We start from the raw sequence: 15,157 nt of genomic DNA on the forward strand, positions 1-15,157 counted from the left end.
TGCTGTTGCAATCTATGATGTTGTTAGATCACATGTTGGAATAATATGGGTGCTTTTGTTTAGCTTTGACCCATGATGCATTTAGAACACATTAGGTTTGCAAACATATATGTAAAATCTGGGCATACACATCCAATAATTGTCAGCCAAATGATTGTTTGGCCAACTGCTATCTCTTCCCACTCTCTTCCAACTTCTCTCCATACACATGCGCTTTCGATTCGGCCGATCATGTATGTGTTATCCATGGGGAGAGAGGAAAAAACTGCTGCCAGACACTTTGGCAACTTATCTCCTCAGAGAACAAAAGAATCGGACAAAAATATTTACTTTGGCCAATTCTTGTCTCTCCCAACATTATCTGCTGGGGGAGAGTCAGACGCTCCTCATACACATTAGACTATCAGCTGAACCTTTGACAATACACTAATGATCATGGTGGCCTCTAGGCCCTCTGTACAGTGCATCTGAGCCTTTTGTCAGAAGTATACTTCAGGGAAGATATGGCCCATCGACTGTTAAAGAACTGTACTTTTGTACAATAACATTATATACTGTAGGTATATGTTCTTTTTGCAGTGGACCATTGTACAGGAAAGTACAGTCTGCAAAAAGGTAAACAAACACCAAACTGACAAAAACAAAAAGAACAATGTTTTGGCCTCCATCAGGTGAATGGAGCGCTATGGTTATGTTTAAGGCATATGCCGAGAAAAGATCTCGATGAGCTCGTTTGTAAGGTCAAAATTCACAAGACTGATTGCACTCAACCAGTAACTAGGATACAGTGTCGGTAAAGAAGTTCTCAGAAATAAATGATCCACAAAGTTGAAACAGCCAAAGTAGGCACTCAGTGGGTCATTTATTAAGACCAGCATTTAAGACGCCGGTCTTAATAACTCCTATATCTGGCGGTGGATCCGCCGAAGTTATGAAAAGTTGCCGGACTCTACATAACTTCGGCGCATCTAGCGCCAGTCCAAATGTAAGACAGCTTCCTTGCTGGCTTACATTTAGACAATTTTCTACTCTTAAAACAGAAAATGATGAATGAGACACCCATGCCTCGCCCACTTTTTTAGACCTGGCATGAGCGGGGAAAAGTATAATAATATAGTAATAATATAGGCGTGTTTCTGGATAGTAAATAACTCCCTCAGTTCCTATGTTTGCAAACTACGGAACTGAATGCCTGCTTGGGCGGTCGTTTCAGCAGTATGGATCATCATTGCTGGCTGAATGCAACCAGTGATATGAAGTTTGAAAACCGGACATGTTCTTTATTGTTTGCTTCACCTGTCAACTTTCATACTCTCTGACGGGAGTACTCACTGCTTCTTTCTCAAATGTAGGGCTCTAATACAGCCTGCACAGAGCCTTACCAGGGCACAAAGAAAGTATCCTGTATTAAAAACTTTGTGGCTTATTATTTTTGAGAGGCACACTAGATACTTGGAGACAGTGTAGCAGTCATAGAGAGATATTGTACAGTACACATACTAGTGCATCTCAATAAATTAGAATATCATCAAAAAGTTTATTTATTTCAGTAATTCAATTCAAAACATGAACATATAGATTCATTACACACAGAGTGATGTATTTCAAACATTTATTTATTTTACTGTTGATGATTATGGCTTACAGCTAATGAAAACCCAAAAATCAGTATCTCAGAAAATTTGAATATTATATAAGACCAATTAAAAATAATATTTTTAATACAGAAATGTTGAACTACTGAAAAGTATGTACAGTATATGCACTCAGTACTTGGTTGGGCCTTTTGCATGAATTACTGCATCAATGTGGTGTGACATGGAGGCGATCAGCCTGTGGCACTGCTGAGGTGTTACAGAAGCCCAGGTTGTTTTGATAGTGGCCTTCAGCTCGTCTGCATTTTTGGGTCTGGTGTCTCATCTTCCTCTTGACAATACCCCATAGATTCTCAATGGGGTTTAGGTCAGGCGAGTTTGCTGGCCAATCAAGCACAGTGATACCATGGCTATTAAACCAGGTATTGGTGCTTTTGGCAGTGTGGGAAGGTGCCAAGTCCTGCTGGAAAATGAAATCAGCATCTCCATAAAGCTTGTCAGCAGAAGGAATCATGTGGTGCTCTAAAGTTTCCTAGTAGACGACTGTGCTGATTTTGGAATTGATATAACACAGTGGACTAACACCAGCAGATGACATGGCTGCCCAAACCATCACTGACTGTGGAAACTTCACACTGTACCTCAAGCAACTTGAATTGTGTGTCTCTCCATTCTCCCTCCAGACACTGGGACCTTGGTTTCCATATGAAATGCTAAATTAACTTTCATCTGAAAACAGGACTTTGGACAACTGAGCAGCAGACCAGTCCATTTTCTCCTTAGCCCAGGTAAGACGCTAATGACATTGTCTGTGGGTCATGAGTGGCTTGACACTCATGACCCATGTGTGTGTGTGTGTGGTGGCTCTTGAAGCACTGACTCCAGCCGCAGTCCACTTCTTGTGCATATCCCCAAATTCTTAAATTACCTTTTCTTGACGATCCTTTCAAGGCTGTGGTTATCGCTGTTGCTTGTGCACCTTTTTCTACCACACTTTATTCCTGCTACTCAACTTTCTATCAATATGCTTGGATCCAGCACTCTGTGAACAGCCAGCTTCTTTAGCAATGACCTTTTGTGGTTTACCCTCCTTGTGGAGGGTCTCAATGACTGCTTTCTGGACAACTGTCAAGTCCAGCTGTCTTCCCCATGATTGTGCAGCCTATTGGACCAGACCGAAGGGACCATTTAAAGGCTTAGGAAACCTTCACTGTTTTTTTGTGTTGATTAGCTGATTAAAGTGTGACACCATAAGTCTACAATATCAAACTTTTTCACAATATTAAAATTTTTCTGAGATACTGACTTTTGGCTTTTCATGAGCTGTAAGCCATAATCATCAACTTTAAAAGAAATAATCACTTTAAATCTATTGATCTGTGTGTAATGAATCTATAGAATATATGCGTTTCACTTTTTGAATTTAATTACTGAAATAAATGAACATTTCAATGATATTCTAATTTATTGAGAGGCTCTAGTAGGTCAGAACAATATGATGAATGAACTATGAGCTAATTCAGGTTGTTTATTATATGTGTAGACAGATGGTATTATTATGCTGAAATTATTGTGTGTTTTTCCATCCTGCACTATTTATTTTACAACATACATTAAGAAATTTTCCAGAGTTCTTAGAGCCATAAAGAGCACGTTATATAGCCGGGCAATCCTTAAAGCAAATATACATTTAAAAAACAAATAAAAGAATTACTGGGGTGGTGAAGAAGGGAGTTTATTAAGAGACAAAAAGCTATATATACATATGCATCCCATGAAAGTAAATTCCCCCTATCTTGTCCTGTACAGCATATAACTTTACTGAACCCTTTGGCTTGTATTGGCTTTGCTCTCCTTTTCCAGCATATGTAGTATGAATCCTGTATGCTTTCTATGGCTCAGTACTCCGCATGCTGGAGCAGAGTGAATGCAAGCTGAAGGAACAGAGTGCTCTGAGAAGCGTTGATGCGTCTTCTGTGTTTTCAGTAAAGAATTAGGTCCCCTTTACCAGCAGCCAACCAAACAGCATCTCTCATTATGTGTTTTCAATGAGGAGAGAGGAGAACAAAATTCTCAATCTCTGATGATGTTGAGGTAGAGTCAAGCGCCCCCCATACATATTAGATTGATGTGTGGTCCGGCTGAAAATGGCAGGTTCGGCTAACCAATAGCTTAAGGAGCCTTAAGACTATCCTAGTATTACAGCAATCTAAACAGGTCCAAAATGATATGCTTATTAGTGTTTATAGGAAGAGGAGACCCATTTTATGAGGTAGTGCTCAAATCCCAGCTTATTTTCTTCCCTTTACAAAGCCATAAAGCTAACTGAATTGTATCGTCCTTCAGACGCCAATAGGGGGAACCTAGATGTTTTCTGCACCTAAGTTATTTATTTAGCTATCAATATGCAGTGAGTTCCTAAGCTCCCCCTAGTGGTGGCTGATTGCAGACAGAATATTTTCATTTAACTTCAGCCTCTATGAAGGTTGATTTGGATTGTGGTTAAAAGGTGGACAATCACTTTAATAGACAATCCTAGCCAAACCAGAAAATTCAGGTTTAATAGTTAATAACTTTAGTCTCCCGCTGCTGTTTAGCAGGGCTGTCAAACTGAAGAGCTTCCATAAATGTGGCTACACAATTGACAAGACACAAGGTGGTTACAAGTTAGCAGAGTCATTATATGTTTAGGGAATGGAATTCACAAGTTCCCTTTTATATAAGCACAGAAACAACAAAAGCGTCCCACCAGTCTGAACACACGGCCAAATACAGCAGATCTCAATTTTCAGGAGCTTTACATGGGTTTAGTAAGAGATTAAAGGGGTTGTCTCCCCTCAGCAAAATAGAATTTATCATGTACATAAAGTTAATACCGTTAACTTACTAATGTATTGTGATTGTCCATATTCCTTCCTTTGTTGGCTAGATAAATTTTTCCATCACATTTCCATGGTTACGACCACCCTGTAATCCAGCAGCGGTGGCCGTGCTTGCACAATATAGGAAAAAGCATCGGGCTCTCTGGTGGCTGGGACTGTGGGAGTGCACACAGTCCAGCACTGTGCAAGAACGTCCACCGCTCCTGGATTGCAGGGTGGTCGTAACCATGAAAACGAGCAGTGTATAATGTGATGTAAAAATGAACGAAGCCACCAAAGGAGTGAATATGGACGCGAACCCAAACTGTAAAGTTTGGGTTTGTACCGAACTTTACGATTTTTTCCACCCGAACATTTACGTAAAAGTTCGGGTTCGGTGTTAGGCGATTTCTATGGCGCTTTTTGAAAGGCTGCAAAGCAGCCAATCAACAAGCGTCATACTACTTGCCCCAAGAGGCCTACTATTGGCATGGCTGTGATTGGCCAAGTGCACCATGTGACCCAGCCTCCTTAACCAGCTCAGGACCGCCGTACGCAGGATTGTGTCCTGGCAGCGGCCCTGTTATTCCTCCTGGACGCGCCTGCGCGTCCTCGCGGGAGGCGAGATTTCCTGTGAACGCGCGCACACAGGTGCGCGCGTTCACAGGGACCGGAGGTAAACGTGTACATCTACAGCCTGCCAGCGGCGATTGTTCGCTGGCAGGCTGTAGATGCGATTTTTTTAACCCCAAAAATGTATATTAGATGCTGTTTTGATAACAGCGTCTAATATACCTGCTATCTGGTCCTCTGGTGGTCCCTTTTGCTTGGATCGACCACCAGAGGACACAGGCAGCTCTGTAAAGTAGCACCAAACACCACTACACTACACCCCCCCTGTCACTTATTAACCCCTGATCACCCCATATAGACTCCCTGATCACCCCCCTGTCATTGATCACCCCCCTGTAAGGCTCCATTCAGACGTCCGTATGTGTTTTGCGGATCCGCAAAACACATACGGACGTCTGAATGGAGCCTTACAGTGGGGTGATCAATGACAGGGGGGTGATCACCCCATATAGACTCCCTGATCACCCCCCTGTCATTGATCACCCCCCTGTAAGGCTCCATTCAGACGTCCGTATGCGTTTTGCGGATCCACGGATCCGCAAAACACGGACACCGGCAATGTGCTTTCCGCATTTTGCGGATCCGCACATTGCCAGAACTATATACAAAATGCCTTTTCTTGTCCGCAATTGCGGACAAGAATAGGACATGTTCTATAGGCTCTACAAAAAACGCAGTGTTCGCCCGATCAGGCCTGATCTTGTGCGCACACTTGCGTTCAGTCCGCCCCACCGCAGTGACAGATTTATTTTTTCTGATCACTGCAAAAACACTGTAAAATCGCTGCGGCGCTATAAAAAGATCACTTTTGAGGGGCATGGCGAGTTCATAGAAGATATTTTTTTTTTTTTGGCACAAGTTAGCGGAAATTGTTGTTTTTTTTTGTTTGTTTTTTTTTCTTACAAAGTCTCATATTCCACTAACTTGTGACAAAAAATAAAATCTTACATGAACTCACCATACCCCTCACGGAATCCAAATGCGTAAAATTTTTTAGACATTTATGTTCCAGAGTTCTTCTGACGCTTTAGGGCCCCTAAAATGCCAGGGCAGTATAAATACCCCACATGTGACCCCATTTTGGAAAGAAGACACCCCAGGGTATTTCGTGAGGGGCATGGCGAGTTCATGTAAAATTTTATTTTTTGTCACAAGTTAGTGGAATATGAGACTTTGTAAGAGAAAAAAATAAAAAAATAAAATCATTTTCCGCTAACTTGTGCCAAAAAAATTATATTCTAGGAACTCGCCATGCCCCTCACGGAATACCTTGGGGTGTCTTCTTTCCAAAATGGGTCACTTGTTGGATATTTATACTGCCCTGGCATTTTAGGGGCCCTAAAGCGTGAGAAGAAGTCTGGAATCCAAATGCCTAAAAATGCCCTCCTAAAAGGTACTCATTGGAATTTGGGCCCCTTTGCCCACCTAGGCTGCAAAAAGTGTCACACATGTGGTATCGCCGTACTCAGGAGAAGTAGGGCAATGTGTTTTGGGGTGTATTTTTACATATACCCATGCTTGGTGAGAGAAATATCTCTCTAAAATGACAACTTTGTATAAAAAAATGGGAAAAGTTGACTTTTAGAGAGATATTTCTCTTACCCAGCATGGGTATATATAAAAATACACCCCAAAACACATTGCCCTACTTCTTCTGAGTACGGCGATACCACATGTGTGACACTTTTTGCAGCCTAGGTGCGCAAAGGGGCCCAAATTCCAAAGAGTATCTTTACGATTTCACAGGGCATTTTTTACGCATTTGGATTCCAGACTTCTTCTCACGCTTTAGGGCCCCTAAAATACCAGGGCAGTATAAATACCCCACAAGTGACCCCATTTTGGAAATAAGACACCCCAAGGTATTTCGTGATGGGCATAGTGAGTTCATGGAAGTTTTTATTTTTTGTCACAAGTTAGTGGAATATGAGACTTTGTAAGAAAAAATAAATAAATAAAAAAAATCATAATTTTCCGCTAACTTGTGACAAAAAATAAAAACTTCTATGAACTCACTATGCCCATCAGCAAATACCTTAGGGTGTCTACTTTCCGAAATGGGGTCATTTGTGGGGTGTTTCTACTGTCTGGGCATTGTAGAACCTCAGGAAACATGACAGGTGCTCAGAAAGTCAGAGCTGCTTCAAAATGCGGAAATTCACATTTTTGTACCGCTATAACTTTTGCGCAAACCAATAAATATACACTTATTGCATTTTTTTTTATCAAAGACATGTAGAACAAGAAATTTAGAGAAAAATTTATATAGAAATGTAGTTTTATTTGAAAAATTTTACAACTGAAAGTGAAAAATTTCATTTTTTTTTGCAAAAATTTCGGTCAATTTCGATTAATAACAAAAAAAGTAAAAATGTCAGCAGCAATGAAATACCACCAAATGAAAGCTCTATTAGTGAGAAGAAAAGGAGGTAAAATTCATTTGGGTGGTAAGTTGTATGACCGAGCAATAAACCGTGAAAGTAGTGTAGTGCAGAATTGTAAAAAGTGGTCTGGTCATTAAGGGTGTTTAAGTTAGGGGAGCTGAGGTGGTTAAAAGCTGGAGTCACGTAGCGCTGCACGTCATTCTGCTCTTCACTAGTGTAGGGATAGGTTGCTGCTGCTGTGAGGGAGAGATTAGGCAGGGAGAAATACAATGAAGTCCTGAAATTCTGCACATCTACAGCTGAGAATCATCGATCTTTTGTGGGTGCAGAGCACACAGGTTTTGTGCCTGCCCTGAGCGTTTTTTTTTAGACACTTTTTTCAGTGGTCATCGGCGGCCATTTTACCGCAATTGCAGTGCACCAGCACAGCATTGCATGATCTGACGCTTGTCTTTTTAACCAGTCCATATACACCACTGTCATTTTAACCAGCCCATATACACCACTGTGACACTATCTGTGTGTGACCAAACCTTTTTATGAGTAGCTGAACTAAAGCTATGTTGCTGAGAATCTGTCATATTAACCAGCCCATATACACCGCTGTGACACTATCTGTGTGTGACCGAACCTATTTAGAAGTAGCTGAAATAAATCTATTTTGCTGGGAATCTGTCATATTAACCAGCCCATATACACCGCTGTGACACTATCTGTGTGTGACCGAACCTATTTAGAAGTAGCTGAAATAAATCTATTTTGTTGGGAATCTGTCATATTAACCAGCCCATATACACCGCTGTGACACTATCTGTGTGTGACCGTACCTGTCACGGGGTAGAGTCGCGGGTATAAAGATAGAGCGGAGGTGCACCCCCTGAGCTGCTACCCGGTCCCCTGTCCCTGCCTACTTGCACCAGCCGCCCTAGGTGACGGGGCGCAACTGGGCGACAGTCCCTGACCTGAGTAAGTGCAAGCAGAGAGATAGAGACAGCAGGGAAGCGGACAGCCAATGAGAGGTAGCACTAGAGCGGACAGAGGTGGAACAAGCAAGGTACCACCAAAAATGGAAGGGCGAGGCGGGTCAACTAGCCGGGGTCAGTCCAGGAGGTCACGACAGTACAAGAGAAGAGGCAAAGACAAAATCCAAAAGCAAGCCGAGGTCAAATTCCGAGAGGTAGCGTCAAGGTTCAGGGAGCAGGCAGAAGAGGTGTCAGGAAGCAGATCAAGGGTCAAATCCAAAGGTAAGTTAAATAACAATAATAATACACAGCCTAAGGGACCAAAATCGCAGGCAACCTGTAGCCAGCAGGTTGCCTGTATATATAGTGGGTAGTGAGGGTCATGTGACGTGGCCAGCGTCACATGACTGACAGACAAACAAGTCGAGCACCGAGTGATCAGCTCGGCGCTTAAGGCAGACCTAAGAGCAGGGAGCCTCCCAGCTAGCAAAAGCCACCCTGGTAAAGAGGCTGAACACAGATCCTCGCTCCTGAAGCTAAGCAGCAGGTCTGCGGCTGATGGGAGACCGAGTGCGCCTTCGGCGCCCCGTTACACGTACCCATTTAGAAGTAGCTGAACTAAAGCTATTTTGCTGGCAATCTGTCATATTAACCAGCCCATATACACCGCTGTGACACTATCTGTGTGTGACCGAACCCATTCAGAAGTAGCTGAAATAAATCTATTTTGCTGGGAATCTGTCATATTAACCAGCCCATATATACCGTTCCCTTTATTTTTTATTTCTTGCTTGGTGGAACGCTAACCATGAGGAAAAATTCGAATAAGGGTCGTGGTGGTGGTGTTGGTGGAGCCACTGCTGCAGGGAGAGGACGTGGCCGTTCGTGCCCAGCTATACGTCCTAGTGAACTAACTACTTCGGGTCCCAGTAGGTGCCAGAATCTCCAGAGATATTTGGTCGGGCCTAATGCCGTTCTAAGGATGGTAAGGCCTGAGCAAGTACAGGCGATAGTCGATTGGGTGGCCGACAGTGGATCCAGCACGTTCACATATTCTCCCATCCAGTCTTCTGCAGAAAGCGCATAGGTGGCGCCTGAAACCCATGCCCATCAGTCTGTCACATCACCCCTGTGCATATCAGGGAACCTCTCTGAGCCTCAAAACATGCAGCAGTCTCTTATGCTGTTTGAAGACTCTGCTGGCAGGGTTTTCCAAGGGCATCCACCTAGCCCTTCCCCAGGGGTGGAAGACATAGAATGCACTGACGCACAACCACTTATGTTTCCTGATGAGGACATGGGAATACCACCTCAGCACGTCTCTGATGATGATGAAACACGTGCCAACTGCTGCGTCTTTCTGCATTGTGCAGACCGAAAAGGAGGTCAGGGTGGAAGACGATGCAGGGGACGATGAGGTCCTAGACCCCACATGGAATGAAGGTCGTGCCACTGACTTTCAGAGGAAGAGGCAGTGGTGAGACCGAGCCAACAGCGTAGCAAAAGCAGGAGCAGGGTGCAAAAGCAGAGCAGCCGTCGCCAAAACAGTTCGCCTGCTACTGGCCACCATCACCAGGGACCGAGCACACCAAAGGCAGCTTCAAGGAGTTCCCTGGCATGGCACTTCTTCACACAATGTGCTGACGACAAGACCCGAGTGGTTTGCACGCCTTGCCATCAGAGCCTGAAGCGAAGCATTAATGTTCTGAACCTTAGCACAACCTGCATGACCAGGCATCTACATGCGAGACACGGCTTGCAGTGGATTAAGCACCTTCAAAACCAAGAAAGGGCTCAGGCCCCTCCTGCTCCCTCTTCTGCTGCTGCCTCGGCCTCTTCCTCCGCCTCTGGAGGAACGTTGGCACCTGCCGCCCAGCAAACAGAGGATGTGCCACCAACAACACCACCTCCGTCACCAAGCATCTCCACCATGTCACATGGAAGCGTTCAGCTCTCCATCTCACAAACCTTTGAGAGAAAGTGTAAATTTCCACCTAGCCACCCTCGATCCCTGGCCCTGAATGCCAGCATTTCTAAACTACTGGCCTTTGAAATGCTGTCATTCAGGCTGGTGGAGACGGACAGCTTCAAACAGCTCATGTCGCTTGCTGTCCCACAGTACGTCATTCCCAGCCGCTACTACTTCTCCAGGAGAGCTGTGCCCTCCCTGCACAACCAAGTATCGGATAAAATCAAGTGTGCACTGCGCAACGCCATCTGTGGCAAGGTCCACCTAACCACAGATACGTGAACCAGTAAGCACGGCCAGGGACGCTATATCTCCCTAACTGCACACTGGGTAAATGTAGTGGTGGCTGGGCCCCAGGCGGAGAGCTGTTTGGCGCACGTCCTTCTGCCGCTAAGGAACGCAGGGCATCATTCTTTGCCTCCTGTTGCCTCCTTCCTACTCGGCTTCCTCCTCCTCTTCTACCACCTCCTCACCCCATCAGCACAGCCAGGGGTAAACGTCAGCAGGCCGTTCTGAAACTGATGTGTTTGGGGGACACAAACCGACGAGTGGTTGCTGCCAGTGAGCCTCAAGCCTGGTGGTGTGCGATAATGGCCGATATCTCTGGGACTAGCTGGTTTGACGCACAGCCTTTGCCTGGCGCATGTGCTGAATTTGGTGGTGCAGAAATTAATTCACAACTACCCCGAGATGTCTGAGCTGCTGCCTAAAGTGCGGGCCGTCTGTGCGCGCTTCCGGCGTTCTCATCCTGCCGCCACTCGCCTGTCTTCGCTACAGCGTAACTTCGGCCTTCCCGCTCACTGCCTCATATGCGACGTGCCCACCAGGTGGAACTCCACCTTTCACATGCTGGATAGACTGTGCGAGCAGCAGCAGGCCATAGTGGAGTTCAGCTGCAGCACGCACGGGTGAGTCGCACTGCAGAACAGCACCACTTCACCACCAATGACTGGGCCTCCATTCGAGACCTGTGTGCCCTGTTGCGCTGTTTCGAGTATTCCACCAACATGGCCAGTGGCGATGACGCCGTTATCAGCGTTACAATACCACTTCTATGTCTCCTTGAGAAAACACTTAGGGCGATGATGGAAGAGGATGTGGGCCAGGCGGAGGAGGAGGAAGAGGGGTCATTTCTAAGACTTTCAGGCCAGTCTTTTAGAAGTGCCTCAGAGGGAGGTTTTTGCAACAGCAGAGGCCAGGTACAAATTTGGCCAGCCAGGCCCACTACTGGAGGATGAGGAAGAGGATGAAGAAGCATGTTCACAGCAGGGTGGCACGTTAGGTGCCACCCTGCTGTGAACATGCTTCTTCATCCTCCTCGTCCTCCAGTAGTGGGGCCCTGGCTGGCAGCTCGTGCCAATCACTGGTGCGTGGCTGGGGGGATACGGAGGACGCAGACGATACGACTCCCACAGAGGACAACTTGTCCTTACCTCTTGGCAGTCTGGCACACATGAGCGACTACATGCTGCAGTGCCTGCGCAACGACTTCAGAGTTGCCCACATTTTAACGTGTGCTGACTACTGGGTGGCCACCCTGCTGGATCCCCGTTACAAAGACAATGTGCCGTCCATAATTCCCTCTGGAGCGTGATAGGAAGATGCGCGACTACAGGCGCACGCTGGTAGAGGCGCTCCTGAGAGCATTCCCGACTGACGCCGGGGGACAAGTGGAAGCACAAGGCGAAGGCAGGGGAGGATGAAGAGGTCGCCAACGCAGCTGTGTCAGCGCCAGCACCTCAGAAGGCAGGGTTAGCATGGCCGAAATGTGGAAAAGCTTTGTCACCTCGCCGCAACAACCGGCTCCAACTGCTGATATGGAGCGCGTTAGCAGGAGGCAGCATTTGACCAACATGGTGGAACAGTACCTGTGCACACGACTACACGTACTGACTGATGGTTCTGCCCCATTTAACTTCTGGGTCTCCAAATTGTCCACATGGCCAGAGCTTGCCCTGTATGCCTTGGAGGTGCTGGCCTGCCCTGCAGCCAGTGTACTCTCTGAACATGTATTTAGCACGGCAGGAGGCATCATTACAAACAGACGCAGCCGCCTGTCCACAGCCAACGTGGACAAGCTCACGTTCATTAAAATGAACCAGGCCTGGATCCCACAAGACTTGTCTGTACATTGTGCAGAATAGACAGTTCTAACAGCCTCAGCCATCCATCCTTGTACTCAAGTGCACTTATTCCTTTTTTTTATTTTATGTCCCAATATTTTGGGGGATACCCCTATGTAAAAATGCTAAATAACACACATCTGTGTTGGCTACCTATTCCTCCTTCGCTGCCGCTTCCACCAAGACCGCCACGTGAGCCTACACCGCCACATCCACCCATTCACCGCCTCCTCAACCTCTTCCTCCTAGATCATTCCTAATTTTTATTTTTTTTAAGGTCTTTTATGTTATTTTAATTCATTTCCCTATCCACATTTGTTTGCAGAGCATTTGCCATGGTCTTAAGCACATTTTGCTGCCTTTTGCAGTCCTCTAGCTCTTTCCAGGGCTATTTTAGAGCCATTTTAGTGACCAAAAGTTCGGGTCCTCATTGACTTCAATCGGGTTCGGGGTCAAGTTCGGGTCCCGAACCCGAACTTTTTTTAAAAGTTTGGCCGAACCTGCCGAACCCGAACATCGAGGTGTCCGCTCAACTCTATTAGTAAGTGATTTGTATTAACTTTCTCGACATGATAAATGCCATTTGCCTAAGTGAGACAACCCCTTTAATCTTGGGTCTAGTGACATCTGAGTTTTCTGATTGTCTCCTTTCTAGTGTTATTCTTTGATCTGAAAATTTTTGGACAGTACTTTTTGCAGGTATATTTGGCAAGGACATAAAATGAATACTCTGTCACTTCATCACAGGCTTTGATCTCTTACCACAACAGAGAAAGAAAGACATGCCATCTTCAGGAAAGCCTCAGGTAACGCTGGTAAGTCAACCTTTCTCATGCAGTCTTCTCCCTTGTAATTTGCTGGTAGCTATATGAATGAAACAGTTACAGTCTATGTTAGAATCAAGGAACTCACAAATAAGTAAAAATATCCTAAAAATCAGCAAAGGAAGTGACTTGAATGCCAACACTTGGGCTCCTCTAAGGGTATTTTCACACTTGCGGCAGGACGGATCCGACAGGCTGTTCACCATGTCGGATCCGTCCTGCGGCTGTTTCGCCGTGCCCCTGGGCCGCCGCTCCGTCCCCATTGACTATAATGGGGATGGGGGCGGAGCTCCGGCGCAGCACGGCGGTGCACGGCTTAAGGCCGCTGGACTAAAATTACTGCATGTCAGGTTTTTTAGTCCGGCGGCTTTCTCCGTGCACCGCCGTGCTGCGCCGGAGCTCCGCCCCATCCCCATTATAGTCAATGGGGACGGAGCGGGGGCACGGCGTACAGCCACAGGACGGATCCGACATGGTAAACAGCATGTCGGATCCGTCCTGCCGCAAGTGTGAAACTAGCCTAACAGTGCATTCTGCAATGTGTGTCTAAAGTTTCTGCAAGTCTCTCCATGAAATGGGGCAGTCTACTATGCTTTTTCATGCAGCAAAATCACAGGTACACTGACAGAAAACTGACTGATTCGCAACCAGTGAATGGAGGCTTTCTCGCCACATACAGCAAACAGGTCACTGAAACACAGTGTGGAAGGCGTCTTATGAAACAAGATGCAGCTTAAACTCATTTCTGCCTATAGTTCTGAGTCATTCATTTGTCAAAAGAAGTATTGCATTGAAGGCCTCATGCACACGGACATATGTACTTTGCAGTCCACAAATTGTGGATCTGCAAAATACAAATACCACCCATTTTGCATCTGCATTTTTTACCACCCTATTGATTTTAATGGGTCTTCAGACCCAATGGGACATGTTCTATCCTTTTGCGAAACAGACATATGGATGCAGAAAGCACACAGATCATCTGTGTGCTTTCCGTATCTGTATGTCCATTCCTGAAAAAGTTATATATTTGCATAATGTGGACCACAGACCCGTTGAAGTTGATTTGCGGACTGCAAAAAATGATACGGCTGTGTGCATGAGGCCTTATTGTAAATTTTAACTGGGCAGGTTAAATTCAACCTGTCATATCCATGTTTCTCCCAAAGGGAGCCCTTCTGGATCAACAGGCAGTACCTATACATTGTTTCAGAAAATATATAGTAGATGTAATGGGGCAGCTGCTATAGATATTTAAATAGCAAATAAACAGCATATTCTAAGCTAGAAAAAATATGTTCCATCATGCAAAAATGATATGACGCCCAGTTTTGCCGACTGATAACAGAGGGGTCAGATAAGAGCACATATGCATGTATGAGGAGACCATCCACAATTACACTGAATGGCCTACCCTTTCTCCTACCCTTTCATCATTGGAGCTTCCCTGTATGGAAATTAGACATGTCACCCTGGTTCAGGCTGGTTCAGGCGGAGTAATGGTTTGGGGAATGTTTTCTTGATTCCCTCTGGGTCCTCTAACTTCTGGATGGACCAAGTAAATCTCTTCTTGGCAGCTGTTTACCCTAAGGCAGGAGACCACTTTTAGCAGGACAATGCACCATGCCATACACTCACCTAAAGAACTATTAGGAACACCTGTTCTATTTCCCATTAATGCAATTATCTAGTCAACCAATCACATGGCAGTTGCTTCAATGCATTTAGGAGGGGTGGTCCTGGTCAAGACAATCTCCTGAACTCCAAACTGAATGTCAGAATGGGAAAGAAAGGTGATTTAAGCAA

The 15,157-nt window shown here is 45.4% G+C and overlaps 1 protein-coding gene across 1 annotated transcript in view; it reads right to left on the minus strand.

Moving 5' to 3' along the window:
- RHOBTB1 (Rho related BTB domain containing 1) overlaps positions 1 to 15,157 on the minus strand; it is a 129,572-nt gene that overhangs the window by 106,152 nt on the left and 8,263 nt on the right. Inside the window, exon 2 of the mRNA XM_040439092.1 lies at positions 13,290 to 13,391. The gene's annotated coding sequence lies outside the window, so the exon portion shown is untranslated. The remainder of the gene's footprint in view (positions 1 to 13,289; positions 13,392 to 15,157) is intronic.

Source organism: Bufo bufo, chromosome 6, assembly GCF_905171765.1.
Source record: "Bufo bufo chromosome 6, aBufBuf1.1, whole genome shotgun sequence".
Classification (NCBI taxonomy): Eukaryota; Metazoa; Chordata; class Amphibia; order Anura; family Bufonidae; genus Bufo; species Bufo bufo.